The following is a 19,747-nucleotide window of genomic DNA, read 5'->3' on the forward strand; positions in this document are numbered from 1 at the left end:
AAAGGAGCCAGGAAGGTATGTAGCCCAGAGGAGGTCAAAGGAGAGAAGTGTGGAGGGGCTTCCCCTGGGAAAAGAGGGCCAGGCCACAGGCTCTCCCACCACCATCGAGGACCAGGCAGGGTGCGGCGTGGGGTGGTGCATGTTATTTATGGGTTTGTCACTGGAGCCTTCTCCCTCCAAGCTCCCCACCCCCCCAATCCCTGCAAATGGAACACAGAACTCTCTCTGGTTGGGGGGTTTAAGATGGAGGTGATTAGAGTCTTCCCCATCTGAAGATTCCCTACTCCATCAGCACCCTGGGTGCTGACCTCCTAATCTAAGGACTGATGGGAAACTCTAGGGAAAAGGCTGCCCTACCTCCTTCCATCTAGAAACTCCCAGACTTAAGAGATCTGACCAGACAAGAGATCTGGGACCAACTACTCACTGACGGACCAGTCTCTTCTGCTCTCTAGGCTCTCCAGGCCTCAGTTTCCCCAACTACCCGCTAAGGGGGGGGGCGTGGTTTGGACTCATATTCTGACACTAAAATTCTACTGCTGTATTGTTCACAAGATGATGTTCTAACCCAGGCCTCCTGGGTGCTTGGCACATTGGCTGCATGGCCCCCATGTATCAGTACCCCGCCCCTGCTCTGCTCAGGAAGTCTACCCCGCCCTGCACATCTGGATGGAATTTACCCCCCAAAGCAACTCAATTACCGGTGATCTGATCAGGACGGCTCATGTGTCAGAGGGGGCCCTGGTGAAGGTTGCTCTCCCAGAGATGAGGGTTCCTGGATGTATCGTCCACCCTTCTCACAGCCTGGGTATCCTCCTGGCACTGCTAGAGGGACAGGGCCTGGGGGGATTCAGTGTCCTGATGAACAGAGGGTTGGGGATCCAGAAGGGGTATCACCTCCTGCTCTGTCTCAGGCTCCCTATCCATTCAAGACCTGAATCAGCATATAAAGGCTAGAGGGTGAAGAAAGATGGTGTTTGAATTTTAGACCAGCTGGTCTGGCTAAGTGTCCAGCCATGGAATCTTTAAGGGTGGTAACCCTTATGGCTTCTCTTTACCTCCTGATCCCTAGCAGGGAGCCTGGATGGTAAAGGCTGGTGCTTACTTGCAAGGTTGCAGTAGTGAGGGTTGGGGGTAGAGTGCTGTGTCTTAGGAATCCCTCCTTGGGAAATTAAGGTGATCCCTGCCGTCTTCCTGTGGCTTCTACTAAGTTGGTAAGTGGGGGACAGTGGGCTTTGGAGTTTCCTATTTCTTCAAGTCTGCATTTAAAACCTCTTATGCTGAGCCCGTCACTAAAGAACTGTTTTCCTGTACGTTGAGCCTCCCTCCCCCTCACCATCCACATACACGGGAGGGTCACCCAGCCCAAGAGATCTGGGCTTCGGCGTGCTGTGCCTATCAATACTATAGTAACCTCTTGGGAGCCAGGGGCCACCAGATTGCCAAAAGGATTGGAAAACAGAGTGAGTCATGCTTATCGGCAGTGGAATCGCGACTCAGAGTGCCTACTGCCCGCCAGGTGACCCACCATGGTCATAGCTCCGCAGGAACTAGGCTGGGCTCGCCAGTCTGAGGAAATGGTGCACGCACGCACACACACCCACGCCTTGCCTCCTTCCATCACTGAATCTCACCGGAATCTCAATCCGGCAACAATTCCCTGATGCCAATTAAGAACAAAGCGCTGAGCTTAGCTCTGCTCTGAGGAGAATGAAAAGTCCGAGGCCAAATCTCACTCCCCCAAGGGCTCACCCTGTCGATGGGGATAGAAAACACTGACCTGTAAAGCCAGTTAAGAGCATGAGCTGGAGCTGGGCAGGCCACGCTTGAATACTAGCTCTGCCATGGACAGGTGGGGGGCTTCAGGCAGAGACTTTAGCCTCCCCACCAGCCTCAAAACGTTGTTCGGTTGTCAGGAACGAGCAGGCAATGCATGGAGCACACAGTGCCTGACACAGAGTAAAGTGCTCCATGAATGGCCGCTTCATTATTATCTTGTGAAATAATTAGCATTAAGACAATAACCTCTCACTTACCTGGAAACCTTCCTCCCTTGCAGAACCAGGCCTAGAACTCACATGAAGCTTCCCTTCTGAAAAGTCCTCTGAGCTGTCACCAAAGCTCGCAGGCCCTTCTCATCAGTAAACTGATGACAGAAGTGAGGGTAGTGCTAGTTTGGATCACTCGGGGGCAGGAAAGCTTCTTGAGGCCTGAGGATGCCAGGCTGACATGGGTGGAGGGTCTGGGCTGGGAAAGAGTGGGGAGGCTCAGGTGGGGACCAGGTTCCCAGGGGTCTTGAATGCACCTCTAACTCACTGGCTGCCTTGGGGCAATGGGGGAGCTGATGTGGGGTCACTGTGGGTGGGGGAGATGGCAAGCTACAAGGCCTTCTTCAGGAAGCTGACTCTGGGGGCTAATGCAGGTTATGGTGAGGGCCACCGGCTGGCAAGGAGGCCAGTCGGGACCCGTTGGAACCCAGACAAGATTTAATGCCAGGACCTATCCACAGCACGAAATTCCAGACGGGAAAATCACCACGTACTTGGCAAAGCACCCCCCCCCCCCGCCCTTCACATCCTTTATATCATGTGATCTTCATAATTCAGTGAAATGGTTATCTCCACTTTACAGCGGAGAAAAGCTGTGTCCTTAAAGAAGGGACCTCACTTAGCTGTTAGTGGCACAGTGAGGCCAAAACCCCAGGCCACCAGCTCCTGCATCAATTCTCCATTCCCATGGAGGGTTTGAGGGTGCTCTGCCTGCCGATTCTTTTTTTTTTTTTTTTAATTTTTTTTTCAACGTTTATTTATTTTGGGGACAGAGAGAGACAGAGCATGAACAGGGGAGGGGCAGAGAGAGAGGGAGACACAGAATCGGAAAGAGGCTCCAGGCTCTGAGCCATCAGCCCAGAGCCCGACGCGGGGCTCGAACTCCCGGACCGCGAGATCGTGACCTGGCTGAAGTCGGACGCTTAACCGACTGCGCCACCCAGGCGCCCCCTGCCGATTCTTATTAAATGCAGAGACATTCAAGAACAACATAGCACTGCACAGTCTTGGGGCCAGGGTGGGGTTCAGGCGATGAGTGAGCCCCTAGAGGGTTCTAAGCACTGACTCTGGAGTCAGGGAATCCTGGTTGGAGGCCCAGCCCCATTACTTACCACTAGTGTGGCCTGGAGAAGCATCCGAACCTCCCTGGGCCTCAGTTTCCCCTGAATGTGGAGCTGTCTGCCACAGGGGATGCTCTTTCTCTTCCACAAGCCCTGGGAGGGAGGAAACTTGTCTCATAGTAACTGTCAGAGCCCCCATGCCTGGCGCGGGCCTCAGAGCATCACATAAACTGTCAGTGTCATCATGATCCATCATCCACATTTATTCTGGGCACTTGCTATGTGTAGATTGCTCAGCTAAATGGATGGTGAGACCGTTGGTGAACTCTCACAGGAGTGGGGAGCAGAGGCCACCGCTGAGGGTGAATGAACATCAGTGGGGGTGCTGCAGCCCAGGAGGAAGGGGCCCTGAGTAGGGGGAGCTGGGGAAGAGCTCACCAGCAAAGCATGCCAACAAGCACAGGGTCTGAAGACCCGGTTCAATTTTCCACTCGGCTGTCATCTTGCCATGTGATTTCTGGCCAAGGCCTGGCCCCTGTTTTTCCTCCGGGAGAACAGATGGAGGGCACAAGGGACTGGGAGCCGAGCTGTCAGGGAGGGAGTCTCCCTCACCTGAGGCCTCCAGGCCTGTTGGGATCTGCCGGCCTGAAGGGGATTTCCTGGGGCCGGCCCAGTTCCCAGCCCTGCTGACGTCTGCTCTGGATGAGTGCCCAGAGTTGGGGGGGGGGGGGTTTGCCCAGAACAGCACTCCAGTGGGAAAGGCAGGCGGGCACTCTCCCAGCCCATACCTTGGCCCTCCCTCTGGGGCACTGGGGTCTCCCCACCCCCAGCCTGAGGTGGGGAAGCTGGGGATCCCTTCCATTGAAAGAAGAAGGCACTGCCCCTTGGCTCAAGATCCTGATTTGCTGTGTGACCTCAGGCAAGTCTCTGCCCCTTTCTGGGCCTCGGTGCCCCTTCTCTGAAACGAAAAGGACAAAGATTTCCAAGCTTTTTTGGAACTCTGACACACTGGGATCCTGCTGGGGGTTGGCGGGCGAGGGGCTAGGGGGTCCTGGGAAAGAGAACCAGGATGGAGACGGGATTCCAGGGCCTTGCTTCCCTACTCCGAAGTAGAAGGTAGAGAGGATGCGGGGAGGGTGACAGGAGGAAAGGAGCCCCACGGCCTCCAGGTGGCTGTAAGAGGGGCAAGGCGAGCTGGAGGTTTTGGAAACATATTTATTTTTAAGTGTCCGGTGTCACTGGGGGCTTTCTCTTTGGGTTTTGAAATGCTCCAGAAGCGAGCACTCTGCATGTGCGTGTTTGCAGAGTGGAATATGGGCTGTATTTATTCATCCTTTAGCCGGAGCCCTTAAAAATATAGACGGCTAATGTCTTCAGTATGTATGAAATATCCCATATGCTCGGAAACAAAAGGGGCTCTGTTATTAAAGTTTCATTTCCACACGCCCCCTCCCCTCCCTCCCGCCCGCCCCCCTGACACCCTGCCCTCCTTCCATCCAGCTCAGCCTCTGCTCCGAGACAGAGCAAGAGCGAGGAGGCAGGCTGGCAGTCGTGGCCGGAGGCCCCGGGCATAGCTGGTCCCTGAGCGAGTGGGTGCGGATTCTGGCTCCAGGTGAGGGGGAGACCTTGGGAGAGGAAAACAGGGTCTTCCTGGGGAGAGGGCCCTCTGGGGTCGCTGGTGTGGCCAGTGGAGGAGTGGGGGTCGAAGTGGTCCTTCTTGGGGGCGCCTGTGGGGCCGGGGCCCTGGCAGGGCCCGGCTGTCTGGGACGGAAATGCCCGTTCTGCTGCTAACTGAAACCACATGTGTCTCCCAGGCAGCGGGACAGAGACGCCGCCAGGCCTGGGGCTTGGGACTGGGGGGGAGGAAAGAGGCAGGCTGGCCCCGCTGTGTGCCCAGGGTGAGTGGGGGGTAGGAAGGGTTGGGGTCATTTGCATCTGCGCAAATGAGAGTGTGTCAAAAACCGCGCGTGAATGTCTGAGCTGTGTGTGTGTGCGCGTGTCGTGTGGATGAGTGTGTGCGCGTGAGTGTGTCTGCAGGTCGGTGGTGGCCCTGATCACAGGGCTAGATTGGCCTCCCCCTTGGCCTCCTGTGGCCAGAGGCCTGGGCAGACTTCTACCTATCTCCCTGAGCCTGGGAGCCTGCTGGCTGCCTCCCAGGAGGGTCTTCGGGGGGTGAGGAGACGCCCCAGCTGAGTTGGTGCCGGTCCTTCCATGCGGGGACACCCCCGTGGCCACCATTCTCCTTCGCTCCTTTCCCTCTAGCCCAGCTCAGCCTTCTTACACCCGCAAACCTGTACCTATTTCCCAGAGAGAAAGGCTGAGGCACGGAGCAAGGAGCTAACAGCCCCCTCTCCCATATCTGTCATCTTTTTTCAGAGTGCTCATGCCCAGGAGCATGGCATCTTCGCTGTAGCCATGGAAGATAAGGAAACCAATCCCAAGGAAAAGGCCAGCTTTCCCATACCATCAGGGAGGCGGCTTGGGGGCTGTCAGCTCCAGCAGGGGTCAGAGGATAACTGGGACAAGGGGGAGGCCTTGGAGAAAAGGCTGGAGCCTGCACTCCGATTCTCTGGTAAACAGGGGCACCTGGGGGTCTCAGTGACCTGAGTCCGGGGTCTTCTCTCCCTAAGGAGTGAGACTCTCTGGGAGCAGGGCTCTGGGATCTGGTGGCGGCCCTGCCACCAACTTGCTGTGGATGTCGGACAGGTCTCCTCCCTTCTCTGGGCCTCAGTTTTCCCCATCTCTACAATGGCAAGTTTGGGCCAGGGTAGTATTTCCCAAAGCGGTATGTGCCACCCTGGGATCTGGTGAGACGGGGCCACGTGGACTAGTAATCTTCATTTTGACGAGGCTTGTGTGTTATTTTCACCTACATTAGGGAAAAAATACATAAAGATACATTAGATGAAAGTTACAAACTGCTCAAATGAAGGAAGGCTGGGGACTGCCAGATGGTCCCTGGGGTCCCGTCCATTTTGGCCACAGGCTTTCTTGATGCTTTTACCATTTTAAATGCTCAGAAGAATGTTGGTTCCGGCTGTCTGGGACCCAGTGTGGTCTGCTTATAAACCATTTTTTGGCCCCCGCAAATGAGCAGTTCTGTAATTCTGTGATTACAGCAAAAAGTCCAGTTGTCACAGTGTGTGCTTGTGCGTGCGTGCATGCGTGTGTGTGTTTGAAGGGACTGGGGATGGAGTCGGCAGAGCTGAGAAAAAGATCAGCCTGTCCCAAGGTCAGGGCTGGGTGCCCAAGGTCAAAGGCAGGGAGTTTGGGAAAGAGATTGTTCCCTGAACTGACATTTTCAAGTGCTTTATCCGGCCTCAGCCTTGCTTTGAATCGCTGGGTTGGGTGGGTAGGCGAGGGGCCACCCTGGCTTCAGCCTTTCCTGCCATTCAGCCTTGGCTCCCTGGCTACTTGGCTGTGTTTAATGTGCCAAGCCAGGACCACCCCCTGGGAGGGGCGCACCGGGAGGATGCAGGGGTGGGGCTTCTGAGACTGTGTTGCTTGTCTCATCCTGCAACAGGCAGAGGGCACCACACATTGGCTCAAGGATGTGAGCAGCCTCCTTGTGTGGGAGGGTGGGGGGGGGGGGGCAAATTAAGACCCCTTCTTGGGGAGGCAGCAGGTGAAGAGGAAGGAGCCCAGGGTAAGCTCCTTGCCCCCCCAAGGCTTCAGTGTCCACACCAGGCTCTGGAGGCATTGTTCTTAGCGAGGCTGCAGTAATTATCTAGCTCTGTCCGCGGAGGGAGCAATATCCTTCTACCTCTAGAAGGTTCTTGTTCCTCTAGAGGCGTGCTTTCCAGGGTGTGGGGAGGACCTTGAGAGTTTTGGGCTTGGGCTTCTTGGAGCAGGGGTGGGCCACATGGAGTTAGCCACCGTCTTTGGGATCAGGTTCCCTTGCGGCCTAGACCAGCTGTTTCAAATCCTGGAGAAGCAGCTGGCCAGGGTCAGGGGCACAGTCCCTGCTTACAGAACTTATCACATTTCAATTGGCCTTCAGCGGCCTTGTGCGTCCTACGGAACTGCTAGAGGCTACACCCAAGGCCAAGGGCAAACAGAGGACTGCTTTATGCTGCACTGGCCAGCTTTCTGGGCATCGTCATAGAAAGGTCTGCCTGAGCAGACAGTGGGCGTTGGCATTGCTTAGTTGGGAGGAATGGGCTTTAAGGAGCAACCCCTTCCTAAAGAAACATTCCCATTTAGCAGATGGAACTTTTCATACGACCAGGGTCCACTTACGTATGTAACCCTTGTTGTGCTAAACGGTGGGTTCCAATGAAGGCAGAGGATTCGAGTTAAACCCAGCCACAGTGATGCCCTGGGCGCCCCCCTTCCTTAGATTTCACCTTGATTTCCCTTTCCTGGGTTTGCTAGAGGCAGAACGTGGAGGGGCAGCAAGGTCCTTTCCTGGTAGAGTCACACACAGGTCTACCGGTGATGATATCGACTTCAGGCAAAGGAAAGCTGGAGCTTGCTGTGGGGTTAGGAAAAAAGAGAAGGAAGAAAAGCGGTCAGGTGGACCTGTGCTTCGTTCTTGCTGCGGCTGTGGGACCTCACCGGGTTACTGCACCTCTCTCATCTCTACTTTCCTGGTCTGTAAAATGGGTTGTCATGAAGACGCCTGAGACGATGGGACAGAAGCCACGGCACACACTGCACCCAATAAGTGGAAGCTCAAAGGTGTCGGGCCTGGCAGTGACTCTGCTGACTTAAGAGCAGGGTGTCATCACCACTTCACGAGGGGGAGGACGAGACCGAGAGTGATTGCCCTGAGATGAGGGGAGAGTGCTAACTCTTTCCCAGCCTTGGGCTCCAGGCCCGGCCCTGCTCCTACTGGCCCTGTAACTTCAAGCTGGCCACTCAACTTTTCTGTCAGTTTCCTCATCTGTAAAACTGGGGCAGGGATCGCACCTACTTCGTGGGGCACCGGTGGGGGTCAAGTGAGCCAACCTGGCGTGTAGTAAGTGTTCAGTGGATACTCACCTGGCTGAATGGAACCCTGGAGGCCTGAGGCCTGGGCATGGCTGGCCTCAGGGTCCCTTGCCCCTCAAATGCTCCCAAATAGTCCTTCTGGTCCCTCGGTGGCGTCACAGTCCTTATAGGTAGTAAGGCCAGGTGGTCAGAAGCTTAGGGAGCCTCAGGAAGGCTCCTCTCTGGGGGCTGGTTTCAGATCTCCCCAAATCACCTCCTGGAGGAACCCTGGGCCCCAGTCCCGGGCAGTGGGTGGGTTGGTAACAGTGCTCTCCGTTGGCATTGCCAGCAGGAGAGTAGGGCGGCTTCCTACAGGAGGGAACCGGGAAACTGAGGCTCAGACAGGAAAGGGGCCTGTGTGGGGCTGTGGCAGGGAAGCAGGGTCTAGAAAACCTCCTGCGGAGGGGGAGGGGAGGGCCCAGTACCTACCCTGCCAGGGCCTCCCTCCGGCTCTGCTCACTGGAAGCAGGAACCAGTTAAAGGGGAACCGGAAAGGAGAGAAAGAAAGCAAACAGAGTCAGAGAAAAGCCTGGAGCTTGAAGCACTGGGGTTGTTTGGTCTGGCGGAGCCACCTCCTAGGCCACTCCCAGCAGCACTGCACAGACTCCAGCAGCCGCCCCACACGCGTGCGCACCCACACACACACACAGACACACGCAGATACAGACACACATGCACAGATACACACACAGATAGATATGCACACACACACACACACACACACACACACACACACACAGCTCGGGCTGGAGGGCAGGTGCTGAGCTGGAGGGTTTCTAGAACCCCTGGCTCAGCCCTTCACTGCAACCACAATAACACTTACCGGGTACTTACTGTTGAGCTCGAAGCCCTTTACTTACATGAACTGGTTTAATCCACACAGCAGCCGGATGAGGTGGGCGCCGTAATTAGCCCTGGTTTGCATATGGGAAACCAGTCTCAGAGAGGCAAAGGAACTCAGCCAACGTCACGCAGTTTGTGCACCGCTGCCCCCTCCCCCTGCCCCCGCCAAAGCAGGTCCCCGGAGCACAGGGCCCATCGGCCAAGCGCTGCCCCACGCTGTCGCCGGGGGCGGGGGGGGGGGGAGGGGGGGCACTGGGCTGTGGCTCTGCTCCAGGCACCGCGTTCAGCACTTTCACCCCCACCGTGCCTGCCGTGTGAAGCAGCACCCCGAGGCTGCCCTTTCCTCCGGCCCAGGGAAGGCAAGCGTCCTGCCCTTGGCGACAGAGCACAGAGGCAGCAGGGCTGGGATGCCTCCATGTGTGCGAGCCAAGGCGTCAGCGGAGAGGAGAGGCGGGGGTCGGAGACGGACAAAGAATCGCAACCGCAGCGTTAGCAGCGTTAGACTCGGCACCCCCAGCCCTCCTCCTTCAGCACCTTCTGCCCAAGCTCCCCTTCCCCCACCCGCCCCAACCCCCAAGACCGGACCTCCATCCTCCCTCTAGCCCTGGGATTCCAGTGCCCCACACCTCATGCTTGTTCAGCCCGCCAGCCCTTGCCTCAGTGTGTTCTGAGTTTCCTTAATGATAGCTTTGGATAACTGTTGACAAAACACGTTTCCCGTCCATTATTTGATTTCATCCTGTATGTGCGTGTATGTGCCGGACGGGGTGGGGGGAGGCGTCGGTGGTGACTATGATTTTCTTGTATCTTGACTTCACCCCTCCCTGAGAATCCTTTCCACAGAGGGTCAAACTAACCGAAATACACATCCGAGTCCTCCCCTGGGCTCGAAATGCCCACAGCACAGGTACAGGATGCGGGAGATGTGGTATGAAAGTGGAAGAGGTCTCTGGGATCCCTGGGGACAGTACGACCCAGCAGAGATACCGCTGTTGAAAGAGGGCGAAAGGGCCAGTTTGATGCTAGGCTGCACTGATCATGATAGAGTATCCGAAGTGGAGGTGGTGATGGGCTTGCCATAGTTTGTGCTGCTTTGGTTTTCCTGGAATATTGGGGTCCGTTCCCTTCGGAGAGTCTGACAGACCGGACTGACAGTAGAGGAGGGTGCACAGGATGGGGCGGGGGCGGGGGGGGGTCAGAAAATTCTGTCCCGTGTGGAATAGTGTGAAGGGACTGATTTAGCTTGAGGGAAGGGATAGAAAACAGGGCTGAACTTGTTCTGTCATACTCAAGACGATGGGGCTGAGATCCGTGGGGCGGGGTGGAGGGGCTACTAGAAGGAAGATGTCACCTCTATAGAAAAGGGGTGCTCAAGACAGACTGAATGAGCTGTCCCTGGGGAAAGGGAGGCCCCCGATACCAGAAGTGAACAAGCTGAGGCTCAGGGCCCTGAGGGAAAGGCAATTCAAGAATCAGATGGGGGCTTTAGCTCTCTCCCAGTCCCACTATTCGGCCAATGCGTACCAGTGTCTCCTGCCTTTGGCTCCTTCCACAGGTGGGCTGAAGTTGAGGGGTCCCCAGGGAGGCCTGGGCACACTCCCTCAGCCAGGTCTCTCCATGCTTCACGGCCTCAACCCCTCCCCCACCCCCTGCCCTCCAGGATCAAGACACAGAATCTTTCTCTTTTTTTAATGTTTATTTATGTTTGAAAGAGAGAGAGAGAAATTGAGTGGGAGAGGGGCAGAGAGAGAGGGAGACAGAGAATCCCAAGCAGGCTCTGCGCTGTCAGCTCAGAGCCTGGTGCGGGGCTCGATCTCACGAGTTGTGAGATCATGCCCTGAGCCAAAATGAAGAGTCAGGCCTTTAACGGAATGAGCCACCCAGGCGCCCCCAAGACACAGAATCTTAGAAAGATAGATCCACAGACTTACCAGAGTTGAAGGAACTCTTGGCAAGTGTTTTGTTCAACCTCTTCACTTTACAGAGGGGTAAACTGAGGCAAGAGAGGAGAAACAGCTTGCCTGAAGTCAGTGGCTCACAGGAGATGGCAGGTCATAACTTTAGCTTGAACCCAGGTCTCCAACCCTAGGTGCCCACCTCCCTGTACCGCCAGGCCGCTGATGAACTGACAATCTGATTCCCCACCCCCGTCAGAGAAAGTTTCCAAGTGGAACCAGTCCACCCCTTTCCCACACCCTATCGTGTCTCTCATTTGAGATCTGTGCTACGTGCATTTAGTGAGCACCTACTAGGTGCCAGGCATTACAATAGGTCCTAGGGATGATAGCTCCTGCACTAGAGCAGGGAGCGTGCCTCATCCCTCTATCCCTTACAGAGTGCTTTCCATGATCTGCAATTACCTGGCTTATTTATTCAACTACTACTTTGTCGTGTGTCCTACCATGCCCTGCCCTCAGCATTTCCAAGTCCAGGAGACTTGTCCCCACTGTACTCCCAGCTCCCAGAGCAGCCCTGGCTCACAGCACATGTTTAAAAACTGCTTGCTGAATGAGTGATTGAATGAATGGCAGCGAGCAAAGCTGACACCGTGCCAGTGCTTGTGGGACCAGAACGATGACCAACACTTCCTGGACTTGTCCCTGTGCCTGGTATGGTGCTAAGTGCTTCTCCCATATGATTTCATGTAATCTTCACAAGTCCTAGGAGGTGGTTCTGTCATTGGCTCCATTTTACAGATGGAAAATTGAGGCTTAAAGAGGCTAGGTAACTGCTCACAGCCTTTGTCCCCTCCTACCTTGTGTTATAAATATCCAAACCACTGCCTCATGTCCTCTTGCCCATGCTGGACTGCTTGAAGGCAGGAGCCCCATCTGCTTACCTTGGTTTCCCCCCCCCACCCCTCAGTGTCCGGCTGGCCCCTGGTGGCACCTTTAAATGCTCATTATATTCCGTTGGGTTGAATGAAAATTCAGTTGTGTTGAATGAAAAGGATATGGTGGAGAAGAGATGAATGGAAAACACTAAGCAAGGGACAGACAGCAGCACAGAGCAGTGTCAGCACTGGAAGCCATCTTCAAAGACCACTTCATCCAATGCCTCCCTGACCCACATTCAATTTCCTGACTACCTCTAGAGCAGCCTGCCAAGGAGTCTTCCAGGCTCTGTTTGTTCACTGCCAGTGACAGGGAGCTCAGCCCCTACGGTGGCATGAGATAATCCAAGGAAATCATTTAGCTGTGTGCCACATGGTCCCCTGATAGCTGATTTTTCATGGGCGCTTTCTCTGTACCAAGACACTGAATCCACACCAAAGCGTAAGAGGTAGGTACTATTGGGGCGCCTGGGTGGCTCAGTCAGTTAAGAGTCCGACTCTTGGTTTTGGCTCAGGTCATGATCTCATGGTGTGTGAGTTTGAGCCCAGCGTCGGGCTCGACAGCACAGAGCCTGCTTGGGACTCCCTCTCTATCCCTCTCTCTGCGCCTCCCCCACTCACTCTCTCTGTCTCTCTCTCAAAAATAAATAAATAAAACTTAAAAAAAATTTGAAAAAAAAAAAGAGGTAGGTACTATTATTACTCTAATTTGACAGATGAGGAAACCAAGGCACAGAGTTATAGAACTTGCCTAAGGTCTCACAGCTGGTAAGTGGCAGAATACAGAATAGAATGTGAAGCCCAGGACTGTGGCTCTAGGCAGTATGCCCTCCTGACCTCTATGCCAGCCCCGTTTATTGAAATAACACAAGTACATATGTCATTTCAAATTGTCTAGCAGCCACCCTAAACAAGTAAAAAGAAGCAGGTGGGGGGGGGGGAAACCTCGTGGAATTTATTTTAATAACACATTTATTTAAAACCAAGATAGCATCGTCCTAACATGTAATAAATCTTTAAAAAGTTACCAGTGAGACATTTTACATTCTTCTTCGGGGACGAAAGTTTTGAAATCAGACGCTATCCTTTATTCACAGTACATCTCAATCTGAACTTGCCACATCTCGAGTGCAAGTAATACACGCGGCTAGCGTCCCCTGGATCAGACTGTCTGTCAAGGTGCCTATGTGGTACCTCCTAGTGCATAGGAAGAATCCAATACATATTGGCCACTACTATGATTATTTTTGCCACTGATTTTCGTTGGTGGTGGTCCATGGAAAAGCTGGGCTGAGGCCCCAAGCCTTTGGCATCGGCTCTTATAGCTCTATTCTTAATCTGAGTCTTTCAAGCCAGCAGCTTGCTGTCTCCCAGGCTAAGCCAAGCTTCGTGGATCCTTGGCCTGTGGGTTGAGAAAAGCCAGCCTAACTGTCTCTAGGAAGGGCGGGAGAGGCCCGGCTGGGGCCTGCCTATCTCCTGGCTGGCCAGCTAAGTACCAAATGAAGTGAGGCCCCCTTGGGGTTTATAAGCTTGTGCCCATCTGCTGTGGAGCGTGTGGGGGGTCCAAGAGCACATCTGGAAGGGAGAGGGCAAGACCCTCCTTCCATGGTCCCTGGAAACAGCATCTCCTGCACACTTTAGGCAGACTGGGCCTTTAAATAGAACAAACAAACAAACACCCCCATCACTGCCCCCTTCTCTCTCTTGGTTCCTGGATAGCTGCTAAGTACATACAAAGAGGCAGGCAATGTGAGCCAGTGGTTCCCAGCCCTGAAGCTTCAAAATAGTACACTGGTGCCTACCTCCATAGGTTGTAATTGAACTGGCCTGGGGTATGGCTGGGCCTTTGGCGTGTGTAAAAAATCCTCGGGGGTTCTACTGCGCAGACAAGTTTGGAAACCGCTGTGCTAACCCTTAGGGGTACAAGCTCATTTAGCCTTCACGGTAGGTATGATGCAGGTGTGGTTATGGCTCCCACTTTACAGATGGAAAAATGGAGGCTCGCAGTGGTAAGATAACCGGCCCCCCAAGTTCAGCCAGCCAGGAAACAGGCACAGTAGGGATTCACCAGCTATGGTCGTAACCAGTAGTGTGCTGCTAAATGTTTAACAACTGGCTCTCTGGGGTGGGGGTGGGGGGTAGTGGGGGGGGGCGATGGCGGAGGGGAGGGGAGCCTGATTTGTAGCACCCGCCCATCTCTATGTTGTAACAACTCCCACCATGGCCAATTTTGAGCTATCAAAGTGATATCTCTGAGTGCAGACTTGGGAAGAAATTCACACAGGTGACTGTTGGGTCAGGATGGCAGGCTTCACCACGTGGCTGGGCCCCCTGTCTGCATGGGGAAGCGTCCCATCGAGGGGGAGGTAGGTATTATTAGTAATTTCCTCAATTTTTAGTCATAGAACTTTCTCAAATGAAAAATTGAAGAACCCCAATACATCCCACAGATAAAAAGCAGTATGTTGTTCGTAGAAGCTTAATTTATTTTTTTAAGTTTGTTTGTTTTGAGAGACAGATAGACAATCCCAGGCAGGCTCCACGCTGCCAGCGCAGAGCCTGACGTGGCGCTCGAACCCACGAACCGCGGGGTCATGACCTGAGCCGAAACCAAGAGCCGGACATCCAACCAACTGAGCCACCCAGGCGCCCCAGTAGAAGCTTATTTTATAAACTTAAATTATAATATCATGTGTTTGTGCAAACTGGGCTCTCCCAGGTGACCCCTCAGGGCGGGGTGGGGGGCACTTATGAGCGTGGATGGTAGGTGGCGTGAGGAACAGCCTCTACTCAGAGCCGGGAGACCCGTGCTCCAAGCCCACCGTTGACTCTCACTGCCCCTGTGGCCTTGAGCAAGTCCCTGCTCCTGGGGCCGCCATTCTCTTGGGTTTCCAGGAGACAGAACTGCATGTAGGACCTCTGGGGTGTGGTTTTTCAGGCTGGCTTTGACCCTGCAGCATCCCCCACCTGACCCCAGAAAGCCTTGGTCCTGTATTTATAGCCATGACTTCAGTCTCTCCGGTTCTGCCGAAGCTGGTTCCCTGGCCCACATATTTATAAACCCAGCAGGGCAGAAATAGATGTGACGTGCATGGGACTTGGCTGATTTTGTGAGCAGGCTGGATTTGGCAAGTCCTTTTGGAGCGGGCTCGAATCCTCCAGCATCCTGGGTGCTGCGATTCATGGGTGATCCAGAGCTGGAAGGGCACTTGGAGACCCCAAGCCCAGCCCTGTACTTGTCCGGTTGTGGGTCCTCAAGGCCTGGGAGTGGAGACATGTGGCACAGGTCACAGAGGACATGGCAGAGCCATGGCCAGTATGAAGGGTTCTTTGCACTGACCCTCAGAGAACCCCCAGATGGCCAGCTCAGCTCCCGGGCACCCTCAAGTCCTGGCTTGTTGTTTTCCTGCTCTGGAATCATGGGTAGACTCATACTCCCGGCCTCTATTTCCCCATCTGTTAAATGGGAAGAGTAGTAGGTACCTGCTGCCTACCACTAGTAGGTAGTTATTATGGGGAATAAATAAGATCACAATTGCTATAATGTATGAGCTCAGTGCCCAGCACATAGTCAATATTCAATAAATGGTAGCTTTTATTCTGATTATATCCCCAGTCACCCCTTGCCAAAAATAATTCTAACAATAGCTGCATCTCATCAAGTACTTATGCACATCACCTGACTTCATCTTCACAACTCTATGACATCATCATTATAATCCTCAAGTTCATTGCATAGCAGGTGTTTTACACTGAGGAGATACTCTCAGTTTAATGAATTTGGAAAACAATGTTTTTCAAAGAGATAATGCTAATATGCAAAATCATATTTGTATATCCAGGATTATAAAAATCCTCAACCCTAAACGGCAGATGTGTTCATAAGATGAAATGAACAATTGCACAATCAGAATATTAGCATAAGAAATAAATCTCCCAGAGGTTTGCAGGCTTATGTTCCCGAGTTTGCCACCTAATGTTGATTTTATGTATTTATAATTGCATATGAGAATTTAACGTAATTGCGAACTTGAAATACATATGCCATAAAAACACAGAATGGCGTCTGTCAAGGTTTTTCACATTAATATCACTGTTTTCTCTGTCCTAATAATACACCGCAGTCCCTGGTTCTCTTTCCTGCTTAATTATTTTTCCATTGTACTTATCACCATCTGACATAGTTTCTTATTTATTTATCATCCATCCACCCCAACTAACATGTGAGCTTCACGTGGGCAGGGTTTTTCTCTTTTTTGTTCACTGTGTACCACCCGTGCTTAAAATAGCCGCTGGCACATAGCTGGCGTTCAGTGAGTACGTGTCGAATGAATGAATGAATAAATGAATGACTGAGTAGCCATTCTCCCAAGAAGGCAACTGAAATTCAGGGAGACGATGTGACTGGCCCAGTTATTGTGAGGCTGCACTGAGGCCTGGCTGACACTCATCTCTCCTGAGAACACCCAGCGAGCCCAGCTTAGGGACCTCTTCCCAGCCCTTCACCTCCTGCCAAGCGATCGTTTCCTGACGCCTCTTGAACTCCCCCCACCCTGCCCAGCTTCATGTGATGCCCACTGGACCCTGGCTCCATCTGCCCCAGGAGGCGGACGGGAACAGAGGAGAGACGTAGGGAGGAAGGAAGAGAGGTCACAGCAGGCTGGGCAGCCAGGGCAGTGATAGCTGGAGGCTGAGGCAGGCAGGAAGGAGGCCAGGATTGGTCAATCTGTCCTGCAGCACTGGAAGGAGGGGTCAGTCAGTAATGTGTGGCCACTACTTGCATATCTCTCTGGAGCTGACTTCAATCACTGGAAAATGATGGGACAGGGTGAATTCAGGGATAGTTTCGATCTTGCCTGTGAATACCCCCACCACCACTCTGCCCAAGGCCTTTTGAGCTGGGGAAACTGAGGCCCCACTGGAAGGAAGTGACTCTTCCAAGAACATAAAGCAAGATAATCATGAATGCTGGGCTTCCTCATGCCCAGCTGTTCTAGAGGTTGGGGGGCTTGGGATTCCCCCTTTGTTTTTTTTTTTGTTTGTTTTTTTTTGTTTGTTTTTGTTTTTTTTTTAAACGTTTATTTATTTTTGGGACAGAGAGAGACAGAGCATGAACGGGGGAGGGGCAGAGAGAGAGGGAGACACAGAATCGGAAACAGGCTCCAGGCTCTGAGCCATCAGCCCAGAGCCTGACGCGGGCCTCGAACTCCCGGACCGCGAGATCGTGACCTGGCTGAAGTCGGACGCTTAACCGACAGCGCCACCCAGGCGCCCCTCCCCCTTTGGAACCATAAGGAAGAAACCCCGCACCTTGGCTCCCATCCCCTCCTTGGAAAGAAGCACTAAGGCAGGAACATACTCTCAGCTCAGATTCTTGAGGACAACAGAAGATCTCTTCCTAGTGATGGGGGAACTCAGCTCTGGATGGGCCAGACACTACCCCCCAAACTACTCCTGATGCTGAGGTGCTATCGGGCAGGGGTGGGGTAGGCAGATGAGCTCTTTGCACCAGATCTGACTTACTCCTTTCCCCGGGAGAAGTCCATTTGTGCCCCTAGGCTACACGTAAAGCTAATGCCTTGGTCACCTCGCACTCATTATTTTGATAAATATTTACTGAGTGGCTACTCTGTGCCAGGCAATGTACCAGATGTTGGAGATAATCTCCTCCCTCTCTCCCTCCCATCCTTCCTTCCTTCTCATTCATTCATTCATTCATTCAGTATTAATTACACTATTGAGGCAGTACAGCCTTATGGATAAGAGTGATATCTGGGGCTAGACTATCAGGAGACGGACCCTGACTCATCCACTTACTAGCTGTGTGAGCTTGGCAAGTCACGTAGGCCCAGCTTCCCTATCCGTAAAATGGGGATAATAATAGCACCTTCCTTATAGGGTTGTGATGAGGAGGGAATGAGTTACTGCACACTAAGTGTCTGGAACAGCACCTGATATAGTAAACACGTCATAAACATCAACTATTATCTTTGTTGTTATGTGCCTGGCGCAGTGCCAGGTGTTGAGGAAACTGCTCCAAAATGTTCCTCTGGCAGGAATCCCTGCACGCCAGCCCTTGTTCCAGTCGCCCATCCTCTCCTCCCAGCCCCACCCCAAGAACTCGGCCTTGCAGTAGCTCCCCTAGTCCCATAGGGCCGCCCTCTACATCACCTCTCAAGCCAGGAGGAGAGAGTCCAGGCAAGTGAAGCCTGTCACACTTTGGTCTTCCAGCCTTACCTCCCTCTGCCCTGCCACACGTACCCTAGCCTCAGCCTCTCCAGGCCCACATATGTCTCCAGATTCATGCCCAAATCATCCTGCCTTCTTGCCTTCACTGGGCCTTGACGGATGGATGGTTTCTTCCATCCATCAGAATGCCAAGCACTTCCTATCAAGGTCCTTCAAATCCAACTGAAGCGTCATCATCCCCAGGAAGCCCTCCTTCCTTCCCCTCAGCCAAGAATCATGAGATCTGCCTCTGAATCTGCATTTCCCTTTGCAATTGTTTCTTTTTTAAGTTCTGTGAGCAATGGGGGGGCCATGGAGGGTCCTTGAGCAAGTGAGCAAGACATTCAAAGCTGGGCTTTAGAAGAATGGACTAGACCCCATAGAGGGTGGAGACAGGAAGAGACTGCAGGTGGGGAGCCCAGGTGTGGAGACTTCCGGGGCAAAAAGGCCTTCAGAGGAATGAGGGTCCAGTCTTCCTGGGCTGCTCCTCCCCTCTGCATGTCCCCACTATAGAATCAGCAACTCTGATTTCCCCAACATGACTCACTAAATCACTGGGACAGTCAAAACTGACTCTCCATGCTCGGACCCCTGGAATGTACGGATCCTCCGCACCCCTCACTCCCTCTACCTTCCCCTGCAGCCACAAAGCAGGCTGTGGGCACTGCAGTCGGGGAGTCAGGGGAGGCCAGTGCTGCATACTCGCCTGGCTGTCCATCATCCCCAGAGCCCAGCAGGTGAGAAGACAGCAGTGCTCCTTCATTCCCTGCTGAGTGAAGGAATCAGCCTATGTTTTCCAACTAATCCCTACAGCAACCTTTGGACATAGGCCCTATTTTAACCCATTCTGCAGCTGGGAAAACTGAAGCTCAGAAATATGAAGAGACTCGCCCAGGGTAGGGCGGCCACCGAATGCTGGAGTCAGAATTTGAATCCGATCTGATCCCAAAAAGCCAGTGTCCTTCCCTCATCACACAGGGAACAGAAGAACATGAGGTTCCCAAGGCCATGTTCCCTGGGCCCACTCTCAGGAGGTCTCGGCAGCCCCTCAGATCCGTATGCAAGGGGACCATAGAGCATGTGATGCTCAGCTCAGCTCGGTACCCTGTTTGGACTCCTGGAGGTCAGGGGAGGGAGGAAGGAAATTGACCCCTTGGGGTGGAGCAGGGCTTAGCTGGAGGCAGGTGCCTGGATGCCTGGGTCCTAGTACAAGACTTGCACCTGACCTGCCGTAGGACCTGGGTGAGTCCTTCCCGGCCCTGGGCTCAGAGTTGCCCTTTCGGAGAAGAGGACAATAGGTTTGCTGCCTTCTGCGTCGGCCCTGCCTGCCGAGCCTCCGTGCCCTTAGAGCCTGTGGCCAGATGAGGGATGTGGATTTGAGGGAGCTGGCATTAGAGGACCCCCCCCCACCCCATATTTCTGCCAAGGTTGGAACTGGCTCTCTCCTGCCCACATTTGGAGATGTGCCCACACAGACAGGCCCCCTGCAGGGGTTCCGGAGTTAAGTCGGCAGCCACTGAGAGCAGAGGGTGAGAGCACAGGGCCCAGCAGCTGAATTCACATCCTGTTCTACCACTCACCACCGGTGTGCCTCTGGATTTGGAATTCACCTCTTCTTGCCTCAGTTTCCTCATCTGTAGCCAGCGCTCACACACCCGCCCCCCAGGAGTGTCAGGTAAAAGGCTTGGCCACACACTAGCAGCTGCCCTTACTGCTGTGGGTCCTGACCACCCTGCCCCTGCCCTGGCCTCCTGAGCTCAGTG

The 19,747-nt window shown here is 53.7% G+C and overlaps 1 protein-coding gene and 1 long non-coding RNA gene across 2 annotated transcripts in view; one reads left to right on the top strand and one right to left on the bottom strand.

Moving 5' to 3' along the window:
- The first annotated feature begins 4,612 nt into the window (after window positions 1-4,612).
- The window catches only part of SYNPO (synaptopodin), a 49,590-nt gene continuing 34,455 nt past the window's right edge, over window positions 4,613-19,747 (top strand). Inside the window, exon 1 of the mRNA XM_040497802.1 lies at window positions 4,613-4,721. The gene's annotated coding sequence lies outside the window, so the exon portion shown is untranslated. The remainder of the gene's footprint in view (window positions 4,722-19,747) is intronic.
- On the bottom strand, window positions 7,308-8,939 carry LOC121045128 (uncharacterized). Its single transcript, XR_005797598.1, has 3 exons — window positions 8,510-8,939; window positions 8,093-8,204; window positions 7,308-7,583 (listed from the first exon to the last, which is right to left on the bottom strand). It is a non-coding gene; the product is annotated as an uncharacterized LOC121045128 (long non-coding RNA).

The sequence above is a fragment of the Herpailurus yagouaroundi genome, unplaced genomic scaffold (genome assembly GCF_014898765.1).
Source record: "Herpailurus yagouaroundi ecotype Mexico unplaced genomic scaffold, PumYag 29, whole genome shotgun sequence".
Classification (NCBI taxonomy): Eukaryota; Metazoa; Chordata; class Mammalia; order Carnivora; family Felidae; genus Herpailurus; species Herpailurus yagouaroundi.